Below are 13,018 nucleotides of genomic sequence, written 5' to 3' on the forward strand. Positions count from 1 at the left end.
GATTTCCATTCCTGATGCTACAGACATGCAGTTTTGCTGATGGCCTGACAAGCTACAAGTACGCAGCATATGGTAAGTGTCCCTACCAACTGGTGGATGGTACGATTGCTATCTCATGGCTGTCCTACAGGCTTGGGTCTTACCATAACGGACAAGCAGTGGTTTTGGAACCATAAGTCTTGAGTTGTATCACTGATGAATACCACCAAGGATCCACTGGTCTATGCCTGTGCACATATTCCTGCATAGTAACATAAGAGTGTAGTATCCTGTTAGACCAGGCCAAAGGTCTGCGTAGTCCAGTGTCTTTTGTCTGACCGTGGCAACTACCAGATGTGTCAGAGGAGGGTGGCTAGTGGTCATGGTATGTAACAGTTGCAGAGGTACTCTGTCTCCTTCCAAAGTTCTGTGTCACTCCTCTCAGCAGAGCTTGTATGTTTAGGCTACCCACAGGAAGCACAAGTCCTCTTTGAGTGAGGGAGAAACTATTCATTGTAAAGGAATTTGACTTAACATTCCCACAGCATTGGATAGTAGGTCACAAAATGCATAAGGCAACAGTGGATATGCTTTGACAGCAGTGTAAGCTCTTGGACATTTACTTTTGCGAAAAGTCACAGCAGTTTTTCCAGTATAAACTTTTGTATTAGTATGGTTGATGTTAATGGTTCCAGAGAATCACACTCCAAAATTAAATGTCCTAAATAAGCTAAGCAAGTCTTAAGTGACACCATATTAAAAAAGCAACTGTAAATGTATATTTATAGTGTCTGGACCTGATAAATAACTTTTTTTTTGCTAGTAGGCCCATACATGAAGCAGAGTTCTGTGTAGCTCAAAAGTCTGTTTTCTTTCACCAGCAGAAGTTGGTCCAATAAAATATATTACCTCACCTACCTTGTTTATCTCATATACTGGGACCAACACAGTTTTAATTATGCTAAAATGACACTAATAGTAGAGACTGGAAAATATATACTGGTCAACAGCCTACTTTTCAGTATGCAGCAATGTACTGCATGCAAACTTTTTTTTATTTAGATCTAAAATACAAAATTGAAATAAATGAATCTGGAATGATATTAAGATGATCAATTTTTGGTCCTGATCCTGCAGTTGGGTGTGGGTATGTAGGTGCAGAAAACCAGCCTCACATAACTTCACTGAAATTCATGCTGATGGTTTGGATGTTTCCCCAAATATCTAACCTAAACCTCCCTTGCTGCAATTTAAACCTACTGTTTCTTGTCCTATCCTCAGAGGTTAAGAACAACAATTTTCCTCCCTCTTCCTTGTAGCAATCTTTTAGATATTTGAAAACTGTTATCATGTCTCTCAGTCTTCTCTTTTCCAGACTAAACAAACCCTATGCCTCATAGGTCATGTTTTCTAGACCTTTAATAGTTTTGTTGCTCTTCTCTGGACTTTCTCCAATGTGTCCACGTCTTTCTTAAAATGTGGCACTCAGAACTGGACACAATACCCCAGATAAAGCCTAATAAGCACAGAATAGAGTGAAAAAATTACTCGTTATGTCTTGCTCACAACACTCTTGCTATTACATCCCAGAATGATGTTTGCTTTTTTTGCAACAGTCCTACACTGACTCATATTTAGCTTGTGGTCCACTATGACTCCTAGATCCCTTTCTGCATTACTCTGTCTTAGGCAGTCAGTCTCATTTTGTATGTGCATGACTGATTGTTCCTTCCTAAATAGAGTGCTTTGCATATGTCCTTATTAAATTTCATCCTGTAGTTCTCCCTTTGGGCTTGCGACTCAGAGGTAACAAGCAGTTGAAACTCTGAGTGACAGTATCATTGGGGTCATGCTGGGAATAGTTCCTGGACAAAACATAAAAAATTATGGTTGTTTAGTAAAGGAAAATCCCTGTTAATTTGCAAGTCATTTGAGGAAATAAATATCAAATGCAGTTTGCATCAATTCATTGTGGCAGCCTATTGCAGCACAATATAGTTACAAAGAACAAACATTTTATCCATTCCCTCATTGTTATACCCCTCACAAATGTATTTTATTTCTGCAGTTTTCCATAGCAAATATTGACTTGTCATCCAAACAAAAACAAAATATCCAAACATCTCTCCCCAGCCTCCAATTTTTGAAGGAAAACCAAAAAATTTGGAATGAAAATAATTAGAACATGCCACGACAGCACACTAAGCCTCCATTCTTTTCTAAAGACTGGATGTATGAGCCAGGCTACATCCTACCATAATGCAGCACTGATTACACAGTCCCTTTTCTTGCTGAGCCTATGCCACACCTCACCAGAGTCCCTGGGTACAGTGAAACATGGAAGTATATTTCAGTCAAAACGTTCAATGGAAATCACATGTTTTTCATGAAAAAAAACCTTGTTTAATTGAAGAAATAATTTCCACGAATTATGATGGAAATATTTCAACTCCTGGGGACTCAAGAATGTCCAGAGTTCTATCCTGCTTCTTCCATTGGTTATTGTTTTTGTTTGTGACTTATTCAAACCACTGCTTTTTCTGCCACAGATATTACTATGCTAAACTGGAGATAATACCGCTGTTCCACTTTCCTCGCAGAGATGCTGTGAGAATTAATGTCTGCACAGAGTTTTGCATGTCTAAAGAGGTATGTAAATGCTAAATGTTATCTTGGTCTGCAAAGTCAATGAGATACATTCATAAATCAACTAAGACCCATTAAGAGACTAGGATAAACTTAGACACTTATGGAGACATTCTGCTTCTAGTCACAGGTTCAACAGTTTATTTTAGTGACTGTCACTTAGTGTAAGCCCTGGAGCCTGAAACATTTTATTGAAATACAGAACAGTTACAACACAGAGAGATGGGATCAAAGCTCAGAGGTCCCTCCCATCTGTTTGTGGCACTATCCTGATCTTTTGCAGCAGTGGTTCTCAACCAGGGGTACGTGGAGGTCTTCCCAGGAGTACATCAGCTCATCTAGATATTTGCCTAGTTGTACATCAGGCTACATGAAAAGCAATAGTGAAATCAGGGCAAAAATGAAATTTTATACAGACAGTGATTTGTTATATATTTCTATATATTGAAATTAAGTACAATTTTTATATTTCAATTGATTTATTGTATAAATAGAGGATTTACCAAGCATTGCTTGGGTCCTTGTGGGGGTTCAGAGTAGAGAGTGGTGGATGCACTAGTTGAGGAAGGTTGGGTGTGTAGAGAGCTCAGGTCGGGGGTAGGGGTGTAACAGTCAGGGCAGGGTGTTGGAAGGTGTGTAGAGTTTGGGGGCAGGGAGTAGGGGGTGCTGGAATCAAAACAGCAGAGAGGTGGGTGAGTGGGGGCTCAGGGCAGGGGTCTGAGAGGTGGGAGTGGGCTGCCTGGGGTGGTGGCTCCCTGGGCCTGCCCATGGTGATGGGGGCCACACTGGCCAGCCAACAGCAGCTCCCCAGGACTGTGTGTGGTGGTAGGAGCCATGCTGAGCAGCTAGTGGCAGCTACCCAGAGCCATCCAGGGATGTGATGCCTGGCCAGTGGCAGCTGCCTGGGGCTGCCCGGAGTCACACTACTTGACCAGTGGTGGCTCCCTGGGGTTGTGGTGTCCAGCTGGTAGTGGCTCCCCAAAGCCTTCCTGGGCTGTGCTGACCAGCCAGTAGCTGCTCTCTGGGGCTGGCATGGTGGTGGGGGCAGTGCTGCCATCACAGGCTCCCCCCCCCCCCCCAATGGTGGCCAGCAACATCTAGAGCCTAGTCAGCCACTGCCTTACAGGAGCACCTGGCCCCCTGTGGTTATTCTGCAGTATAACTGTGCCTGCTAGCAGGCCCCCCCTCCCTCAGCTTTTTATGAGAAACAATCGCATTCCAGGCACATCCTATTTTCCTGGCACAACCAAATCATGACCTTGCTTCAAATTATGCTAAGAGGAAACTGCATAGCAAATGTGGTGGTCCTAGCTCTTATCATTTAGGAGAGTTCTTAAACAAATGGACTCACAGATGGATGGATGGACACCAGACAGATAGATGGACATACTCGCTCAAAAGTAGATTATGGTTAAAATGAGAGAGTCAGCAGTTTTTCAATAACAGTGCGCTGTGAAATTTTTGTATTTGTATGTGTCTGATTTTGTGAACAAGTAATTTTTAGGTGAAGTAAAACTTGGGGACAAGATAGATCAGACTCCTGAAGGGGGTACTCTCTCTCTCTCTCACACTCACACACACTCTCTCTCTTTCTCTCTCTCTCTCACACTCACACACACTCTCTCTCTCTTTCTCTCTCTCTCTCACACACACACACACACACACACACACACACACACACACGTCCTTGACAATGTGACACAAAGCACTGACCATAAAAACAATTAATGCATGAACAGAGCCTCCTTTAAAAACCTAATAATATTGGTCAAATTTGGTTCCTAAAGTTGGGCATCTAAATCTATATGTTGGTTTCTAAATAAGTGGCTTGATTTTTCAAAGACGCTGAGCGCCAATTATTTCTTTTGAGTTCCACAGGTGCTGCATGCTGCAGATGCTCAGCGTCTCTGAAAACCAGGTCACTTATTTAGACACTTAACTTCACGTATCCAGCTGAGTTTGACAATTTGGGCCACTGATTTTTATCCTCGGTAGGAGAAAGTTTCTTATGAAGACTGCTAGTGTCCTAACAGTGATCTAATTTCTGGTATGTTGAACTGTGTGCTCTCCACCAAGAGTAGATGGGCCCAAGCATGTTTATAGGTGTAATGCTGCTTCTTGGTCCTTAAGAACTTTCCTATCTTCCAGCTGGTACTATGATTCTGTCTAAGTAAGACAAGCTAAACAGAATGGGCTATAAGAACACTTTGATGGGAGACCTCCAAATTACAGGATGCACTCACTAAAGGATTTTTTATTTCCAAATTGGAACTGAAGTGCTATTTAGGGAGTACAATGCTGCTGGGGTTGCTGAATTCAGGACGGGATGGTAAACTGGACTCTTGACTCAAGAGTTTATGGCAGTCTTTAGCACAGCAGCCAGAAATGGTGTTCTAGATAAAACTGAGGTCAATGGCTACTTCTTCCTAACTAAAAATTACCCTTGCAGCTTCAGTTTCATATAGTTTGATTCAATGTTCAACAGGGCTAGGTGTTGTTAAACAGTTGGCGTGGCTCTTTTTCTGAAGTGGCACCATTTTCAGTGGCAGTGAAATTTTTTCTTCTGTATATGGTTTAATAAAGCTCTTCGAGATCCTTTAGGATGAAAGGGTCTGTGCAAATGTAAGCTGTGTGTGTGTGCATATGCACTTTCAACTGGTAATTTAGCCTAAATATTATCTAGACACATTCCATCCTAACTACAAACCTAATTTCTGTCTGGTCTTTTTTGAGAAACAGATTTTTTTCCCTTATCCTTTAAGTATGGTCTCTGTGAACAGATGATGACACATCCTATTATGCGTGTTGTCATTAAATTTTCATGATTATTTAATTTTGGATTCCCTACAGAGGCTTCAGATAAGTCAATTGTAAAATGGACATATGTCTGTAGGAATCTCACCAATTTATTCCTTCTAAGTCAGCAGGGAGCAAATAACAGCTCACGGGCTGGATCCAGTTTCCGAGAGTTAGCCTGTGGCAGGCTGCTGCTGCTGCTGCTGCTGCTGCTGCTGTATTTACCAGCGCCTCCATAAGTATGGATGCTTGCAGTTCCAGTTGTCCAGGGTTCACCATTCCTGGTCAGTAGGAGCTATGGGAAGTGGTGTCTTGGTCTGAGTCACTTTCCACAGCTCCCAATGGCCGGGAACAGTGATCTGCCATCAACAGGTGTTGCAATTGCCTGTACCTACGGAGACGTAGGTAAATACAGTGGCAGCAGCCCACTGGGGCTAACCCTGTTAAACTGCCACTGTTTTATTGCCCACCACTGACCTAAGTAGTCAAATAGCCTTCAAAGCACTATGGACTTAGGTGGTATTTGAACCATTGACCATGGGAATATTTCATTGCCCATTACTAATTTTCTGAACCCACTGGCCTCTTCCCTGTCTCCCCCCGCCCATGCTCATTAATTTAAGGAAAATCAATTAAGTACAGAAAATCAACTCTTTTTTCACTTAAAATTCTGTGGCATATCAGGAAATCCTTCTGAAATGTGAGGAAAATATAAAATAATACAAATACAGCGAAAGGGGAAAAAGTGTTGCAGCTTACAAAAGGAAAGAGAATCTATATGCACTAAAGTAGCAAATAGTCTTGCACTAATTCCATTGCCCTTTAGCAGAAGTACTGGATTATTGGCTTCAAAGCATTTATATGTACGAAAGAAACATAGAATTAACATAAGAACATAAGAATGGCCATCCTGGGTCAGACCAAAAGTCCATCCAGCCTAGTATCCTGTCTACTGATAGTGGCCAATGCCCAGTGCCCCAGAGGGAACAGGAAATGATGAAGTGATCTCTCTCCTGCCATCCATCTCCACCCTCTGACAAACAGAGGCTAGGGACACCATTCCTTACCCATCCTGGCTAATAGCCATTAATGGACTTAATCTCCATGAATATATCTAGTTCTCTTTTAAAACTTGTTATAGTCCTAGCCTTCCCAACCTCCTCAGGCAAGGAGTTCCACAGGTTGACTGTGCACTGTGTGAATAACTTTCCTTTTAATTGGGCTCTGCAATTGACTATTGTGTAAAGCAACATGTTAATTCCCTTTTGAATGTCCTAGGGAACATTTCCATCTTCTGAGTCAGAGTAGCACTAAAAGTATGTCAAAGCGTGTGGATGTTTAATTGTTCAAGTGTAGGCATCAACAGGAGATTGATAACTAGGTTGTTTTTTTATGAAGATTTAATTGCAGATGAATGATTTAATGGTTAGAATAAGTCTTGTAGGGCTGACAAGCTTCTACTGTATTTAGCAACACTCGGTGTTGCCATAATTCTTCTTCAGTCTTGAATGTCACCACGTTCTTGCAGAAATTCCAGTGGGTGTGACTTCACTTTTGAGGATTAAGCATTTGCATCAATCCCTGTCTCTGTCAAAGAATTCTGACAAACACATTTGTGTGTAGCTTGATTGGGTCTGATTGTTGCTCCGGTTCTTTCCTCCCCACAAAGGACACAGGTCTGACACGAGAAGTTACCGCACTGCATCAGAAAGTTCATATTCTTAAAAAAAGTATGGAAGGACAAGTGGTCCGGTAGTCTTACCATAGATTTTAGAAATGTGTATCTGTCTGCCTGTCCATCCATCTGAGTCTGTTAGTTCAAGAACTCTTCCTAAACAGTAAGAGCTAGAACCACCAAATTTGATATGCAGCTTCCTCATATCCTAACTTAAAGCAAGGTAAGGGATTGGTTGTGCCAGGGTAAGGGAATGTGTGGGGAATGTGATTGTTTAGTATGTGACATCAGGGACAGTTATACCCATGAATGACCACAGTGGGCAGCAAGCACCCCAGTGAGCAGTTGGTGGCTGGCAGCACAGCCCCCACCACCCAGCCTTCCCCTGAAAGGGTGGGTAGGTGGCCTGCGCAGTCTCCTCCCCTCCCCTCGCCAGGCCCAAGAAAAAGCTGGAGAGTGAGGTTAGTGTCCCCGCCTCCGGCCAACTCCAAACCTGGGCAATGCCGGGTAAGTTTTCTAGTAGTTTACAGGCAGTCCCCGACTTACGTCGGATCCACACTTACGAACGGGGCTTTTTAGCCCCGGAGGTCGAGGTGGCGGATTGCTACCTGCGAGCTCCGGGGCGAGAGAGCCCCGTTCGTAAGCCGCTCCGGTGCCCCTGGTCTGCTGGAGACCGTCTCCAGCAGACCAGGGGCACTGGGCGGGTTCCCGCGCTTCTGAAGCTTTGCCAGAGCAAAGCCTCAGAAGCGCGGGGAACCGCCGCTGCTGCCGCTTCAGTCCCGGTGCCTGTGGTCTGCTGGGGACCGTCCCCAGCAGACCACAGGCACCGGGACTGAAGCTGCAGCCGCGGAGGGGTCCTGCGCCTCTGAGGCTTTGCCAGAGCAAAGCCTCAGAGGCGCGGCACGCCGCTGCGGCTCTGCTCCCCGTGTCCCTGGTCTGCTGGGGGGGGGCGCAGCTAGTGTGCCCCCCCCAGAAGACCAGGCTTTTGTTTTGGACCCTGGGCAGAGCAGCTGGGGCGCTGCCGATTGGTCCTGCAGCGCCGCTCTGGGCACTACTGGACCAACCCGGCAGCACCCCAGCTGCTCTGCCCCAGGTCCTGATTCAGCCGCTGCTGGTCAGTTTCAGCAGCGGCTGAATCAGGATGCCTGTGGCAGAGCAGATGGGGTGCTGCTGGGTTGGTCCAGTAGCACCGAGGAGCGGCGCTACTGGAGCAACCCAGCAGCACCCCAGCTGCTCTGCCCCAGGCGTCCCCAAGTCAGCTTCTGCTGAAACTGACCAGCGCTGACTACAGGAAGCCGGAGGCAGAGTTGCTCTGCCCCGGGCTTCCTGGAATCAGCTGCTGATCAGTTTCAGCAGCAGCTGACTTGGGGTTCTTAAGTTGAATCTGTATGTAAGTCAGAACTGGCGGTCAGTTTCAGCAGCGGCTGAATCTGGACGCCAGTTCCGACTTACATACAGATTCAACTTAAGAACAAACCTACAGTCCCTATCTTGTACGTAACCCGGGGACTGCCTGTATAAAAAAGTATTATTGGGAACTTGACATGCTGTGTTTGGAAAGCTGTGGGTTTCCCTTTCACTCTGCAATCATAGCACTTGCATTGATCTGCTTTATTACAATGCCACAAAATAATGTATGCTGTTCTCTTTAGAAACTTGTGATCTCTAGCTTTTCATATAACTAGTTGTCAGAGGCAGGTTTGTTTTGATCTGACAACATGTGATCATGGATATGACTAGCCTATAGTATGTCAGCTTTTATTGGATGAACATCTCTAACATGTGGGCCCTCCAGGATCAAACTTGTGCTGGAGAAGGAAGGGTGGTCTCAGTTATGACACAGGATTTGGAATATGAAATCAGTGGTTCTGTTCCCAGTTCTTCTACAGATTTCCTTTGTATCCTGGCAAAAAACAGTTAAGATTTAGGTGCCTCAGCCTCCCCAACAGAAAAATGGGATAATATATTTATGTAGTCACGGAGATGTTGTGAGGTTTAATTCAATAAAGATTGGCCTGGAGAGTTTTTGATGGAAGTATTCTATCCTTGCAAAGTGTGAATTACTCTTACAGGTACTTAATATTCTGTCTGCGCTTTATATTGTATGCTTCTATTCTTGTGCAGCTAGTGTTCTTTCTACAAGATAATGATGCAGGTAACTGCCTCTCAAGCATCACTTGGAAAAAAACAGTTGAAAAGTAATGTTTCTCTGTTGTCGCCCATTTACAGCAAAGCACAAATGACTGAGTTACGATTTATTCTCCAGTTGATCAAAAGCATAAGATACTAGTTTCAGCCAGAAGCAAAATCCCAGACTACGGTCTGATTTGATATGAGAAATTCTATATTTTCATTCAAGCCATCGATTCATCTTTCTCTCTGTTCCCCCTCCAACGTAGATCAGACATGACAATAAAAGTGTGCCAAAAATCTGTGTCATGGTCTTTTACCTGTAAACATAGTTTTAAAAAGTAATGTTATTTGGGGCTAGTTAATTATGGGTACAATGGGAAGCACTTAAGGAGTTGCCACTTTTATCCTGAGACAAAGTTACCGAAGTGTTTGTAGTATTCTCCAGTAATCTTTTATGTTCTGTATAGGCAATATCTTCAATACTACAAATGTGGAAGTATTTAACTCCAAATAGGGAGGCCCTGATCCTGCAGAGAGTTCTAGGGAGGTGGTTCTCTTCCAGCCCCCACAATAAACCCACCCTGCTATCATTGTGGGATCAGGGGCTAGTGAAGGCAATGGACAAAAGGCCACCACAGTGCTCTCTGGGATTGACAGCTCATATGTTCTGATTTGCTTGGTCTTTTTAATTCTTAAAACATCTCTCTAATCTTCTTTGCATGCTGTAGCTTGATTGAGCTGTACATATCCCTCTTTGGAGAAGATGGTTCCTCACGTTGATTTTTTTTCAGTCAGATAAGGTTGGAGAACTTCTGTTTTCTTTCTACCTGACCTAACCAGTGATCTAAAGTAGGATCAGTTCTGCAAGTTGGCCAGCAATATTTGAGTGAGTACTAATGCTTCTACGTTTTTGTCTTTCATGTGTTAGCATGATCACATAGGGCCTCATCCAAACCACAGAGCCATTAATAGGAGGCAGTTCCTTATAGCCTACTCCTTGTATTGCGTTAGCCATGGCACAACTCCTATTTACACCCATGAGAGCAGGTTTCCACTAAGAAGGCTGAATGTGTCTATCTGTTTTTAAACTAAGTATTATGGTACACATGGAAAGATTCAAAGGCCAAACCTCACAAGGGTATCACTTCTCTGTTCAGTGTCACATGTTCATGTAGCAGCATAAATCCATAGAATAAATTAGGTCTAAGGTCAAGATTTGTTTCCAGATAGAGCTTCCTTGGCCACTAGGCTTCATTTATCTGGTTTGAGCAAAGCAAAATGAGGTTATTGCCCTCCCTCTGTTCCCATGGATTTTCAGATTTGTGCTTGACTTGGTTTGGAGTTGTAATGCTACAGCTTCATCTAGTACTGTTCCCAGGAATCAATGGGAGTCGATCCAGGTTATAGATGTGGCTGCTACTAATAACTTCCATTCTCCCTTTCAGTCCAGAGAGTGCTTTCCTGAATATGCAATAGGACCTACTCCCTCTCAAGTAAATAAGAAATAAGTGATACACCTCAAAAGGAGTTGCTTTCTCCCCTCCATCCTATTGAAGTTGAAGGATGAGACGAGAAATCCTCAGCTAGTGTAAATTGTTGTACTTCCACTAAAGTCAATAAAACTCTGCTAGTTTATACTGGCTGAGGGGCCAGCGTGGGACCTTTCAGCAATATATTGACATATCTTTCAGCATTATTGCCAGCTTGTCATCTGGCAGTCTAAGCATAAATCTCAGTGATGAATACTTGTCTCGTACTTCCTGCTGATATGTGTTGACTTGACTATATTCTATGTGCTAATCTTCCTGGAGTGAGGATAAGCCATTGCAGTAATTTCCCTCTTCTCTTAGTTCGTGACAAAGTTCCAACAACCACCTTGTATAGAATGTAGCTTTTTTGCAAGTCCTACAAAACACTTTGACATCAATCTCCTTCAACCCCCCCCCCGCACAAATACTTGTACTAACCTCTCACCTCCCCTGTCGAATCGTCTGCAAACTGATACCTGTCAAGCACCACTTAGCATTAATTTGACTAGGCGACATAGTCTTGTTCTTAAAATAGCTAGCCAAGTGGCCTTGAAAAGTGGCAGTGTACTTTTTCTGGGTCTGTCCCTATCAGTTTTACATAAAACATTAACGCCAGTCAAAATACAAAAACACATTTTGTGAAAATATTTTCCTATTTTCAATTGAAATTTTGTTCGATATTTAACTGTACATAAGTCAATTAGAAGCCTGAGTCATTTCTGAAAATTTTACTCTTAACCCTTCCATATATTGGTTACCCCATATATAAAATGGGAGTAATGATAGTCACATTACTTTAATCAATGTTCTTCATTTGATATTTTTTTTTCACACAGTATAGCTCTTGCAGGACAACTAAATGTTCTTAGATTGAAGCAATGAATTGATTATGGTGGCTGATTTGGAATGTGCTGAGCAATACTACAACAACAACAACTACAAGTTCAGAAGCACGGAATTCTGTAGTTCTGGTGAAGTTTTTTCAGCCTCTTTCTAGAGAGATCTGAATACTCAAATTAAGAGTCTGCTCATAGGAGAACGGGAGGAGCAAGACCTTGCTGTGAATTGTATTGCTGGCACACACTGAGGGTCAAGGTTAAAGCCCTTGGCTTTTGCTGGACTGCTTTGTGAGACCGAAGCATTGCAGACTCTCATGACCAATGGGTGTTACTTTGTTTGAATGGGGCATGGAGAGTGAATAATTGTAGGAAATTAGAAACAAAGAACATCTGAACTCCTGATAAGCAGCCTAGCTATGTACCAAAACATAAACACTTGGCAAAACTGTCTGGCAAATATGTTTCATGTTTCAAAACTAGAGCTGTAATTTTTTAAAAACTTACAGGCTTTGATGTGCTCCAGTTCACTGGAGATACGCAGCGACTTTGCAAAAAATGGATTCTATCTTCTGAGAACTAACAAAATGTTTTCCCATTTTTACTTTGATCTTTGTTTAAAGCAGTTTATATGCAAGGGGGTTAGCTACGTGAAGCCGATTGCCTCATTCGCGTCCAGGTCAAAGCTTGTCCAAAGTTCCAGTATTTTTGATTTCTCTTTCTTTTGTGAACTGAAGACATTGAAGTGTAAAATGTCAAAATGAGCTGCACAAAATGAGCTTCCTTATTAAAAAAACTCTGCTTACAACTAATGTCTGCTGAATAGGCTATGCAGGGCTTTGGTATAGATTAACAATATAACGGGAAGAGCTGGACAACTGAGGTTTCTCCTTGCTGTCACCCGCACAAACTTCTCTATCCCTTCCACACTGTAGGGACACACATCTTTACCCAGTTCCTAGGGCTCAAGGTGTAACCCTGTGAATTTACACACCCACCCTTACACCTAGGGCTCAGGGTGTAACTTCCTGCTGGTTGGCAGGATCTTTAACCACTGAAAGAGTCTCACATAGTAATATCCTTATCCTCTATTTATTGATAAGGATACACATGCTAAGCACAGAGTGTCATGCTCACCAATCCTGATAAAGGCAGGCAGACTTCCCCTGTTCCCCAGGCAATATCAGTCTCTCTGGTCTTAGGCTGTGTCTCGGAGGTGAGTTCTTCTTTCCAGGTCTTTCCCCCTCCTCCTGGTCCTCTTCCAGTCTTTTCTTCCTTCTGTTACTTCTAATCTTCTTCTTCTTGAACCCCAGTTTACATAATGAAACTTAAGTCTTGCTTAGCTATACCTTAACCAATTATTTAAGTATAATTTTAGTAACCAATCATAACAAAATTACCTAACCAATCATACCCCACTACCT

At 43.0% G+C, this 13,018-nt stretch overlaps 1 long non-coding RNA gene across 1 annotated transcript in view; it reads left to right on the forward strand.

Annotated features, from left to right (window-relative positions):
- LOC142818322 (uncharacterized) overlaps positions 1 to 12,509 on the forward strand; it is an 82,234-nt gene extending 69,725 nt beyond the window's left edge. The window contains exons 2-4 of the long non-coding RNA XR_012895786.1: positions 2,529 to 2,628; positions 10,021 to 10,115; positions 11,595 to 12,509. This is a non-coding gene — a long non-coding RNA (uncharacterized LOC142818322). The remainder of the gene's footprint in view (positions 1 to 2,528; positions 2,629 to 10,020; positions 10,116 to 11,594) is intronic.
- The last annotated feature ends 509 nt before the right edge of the window (positions 12,510 to 13,018 follow it).

Source organism: Pelodiscus sinensis, chromosome 1 (assembly GCF_049634645.1).
Source record: "Pelodiscus sinensis isolate JC-2024 chromosome 1, ASM4963464v1, whole genome shotgun sequence".
Lineage (NCBI taxonomy): Eukaryota > Metazoa > Chordata > Testudines > Trionychidae > Pelodiscus > Pelodiscus sinensis.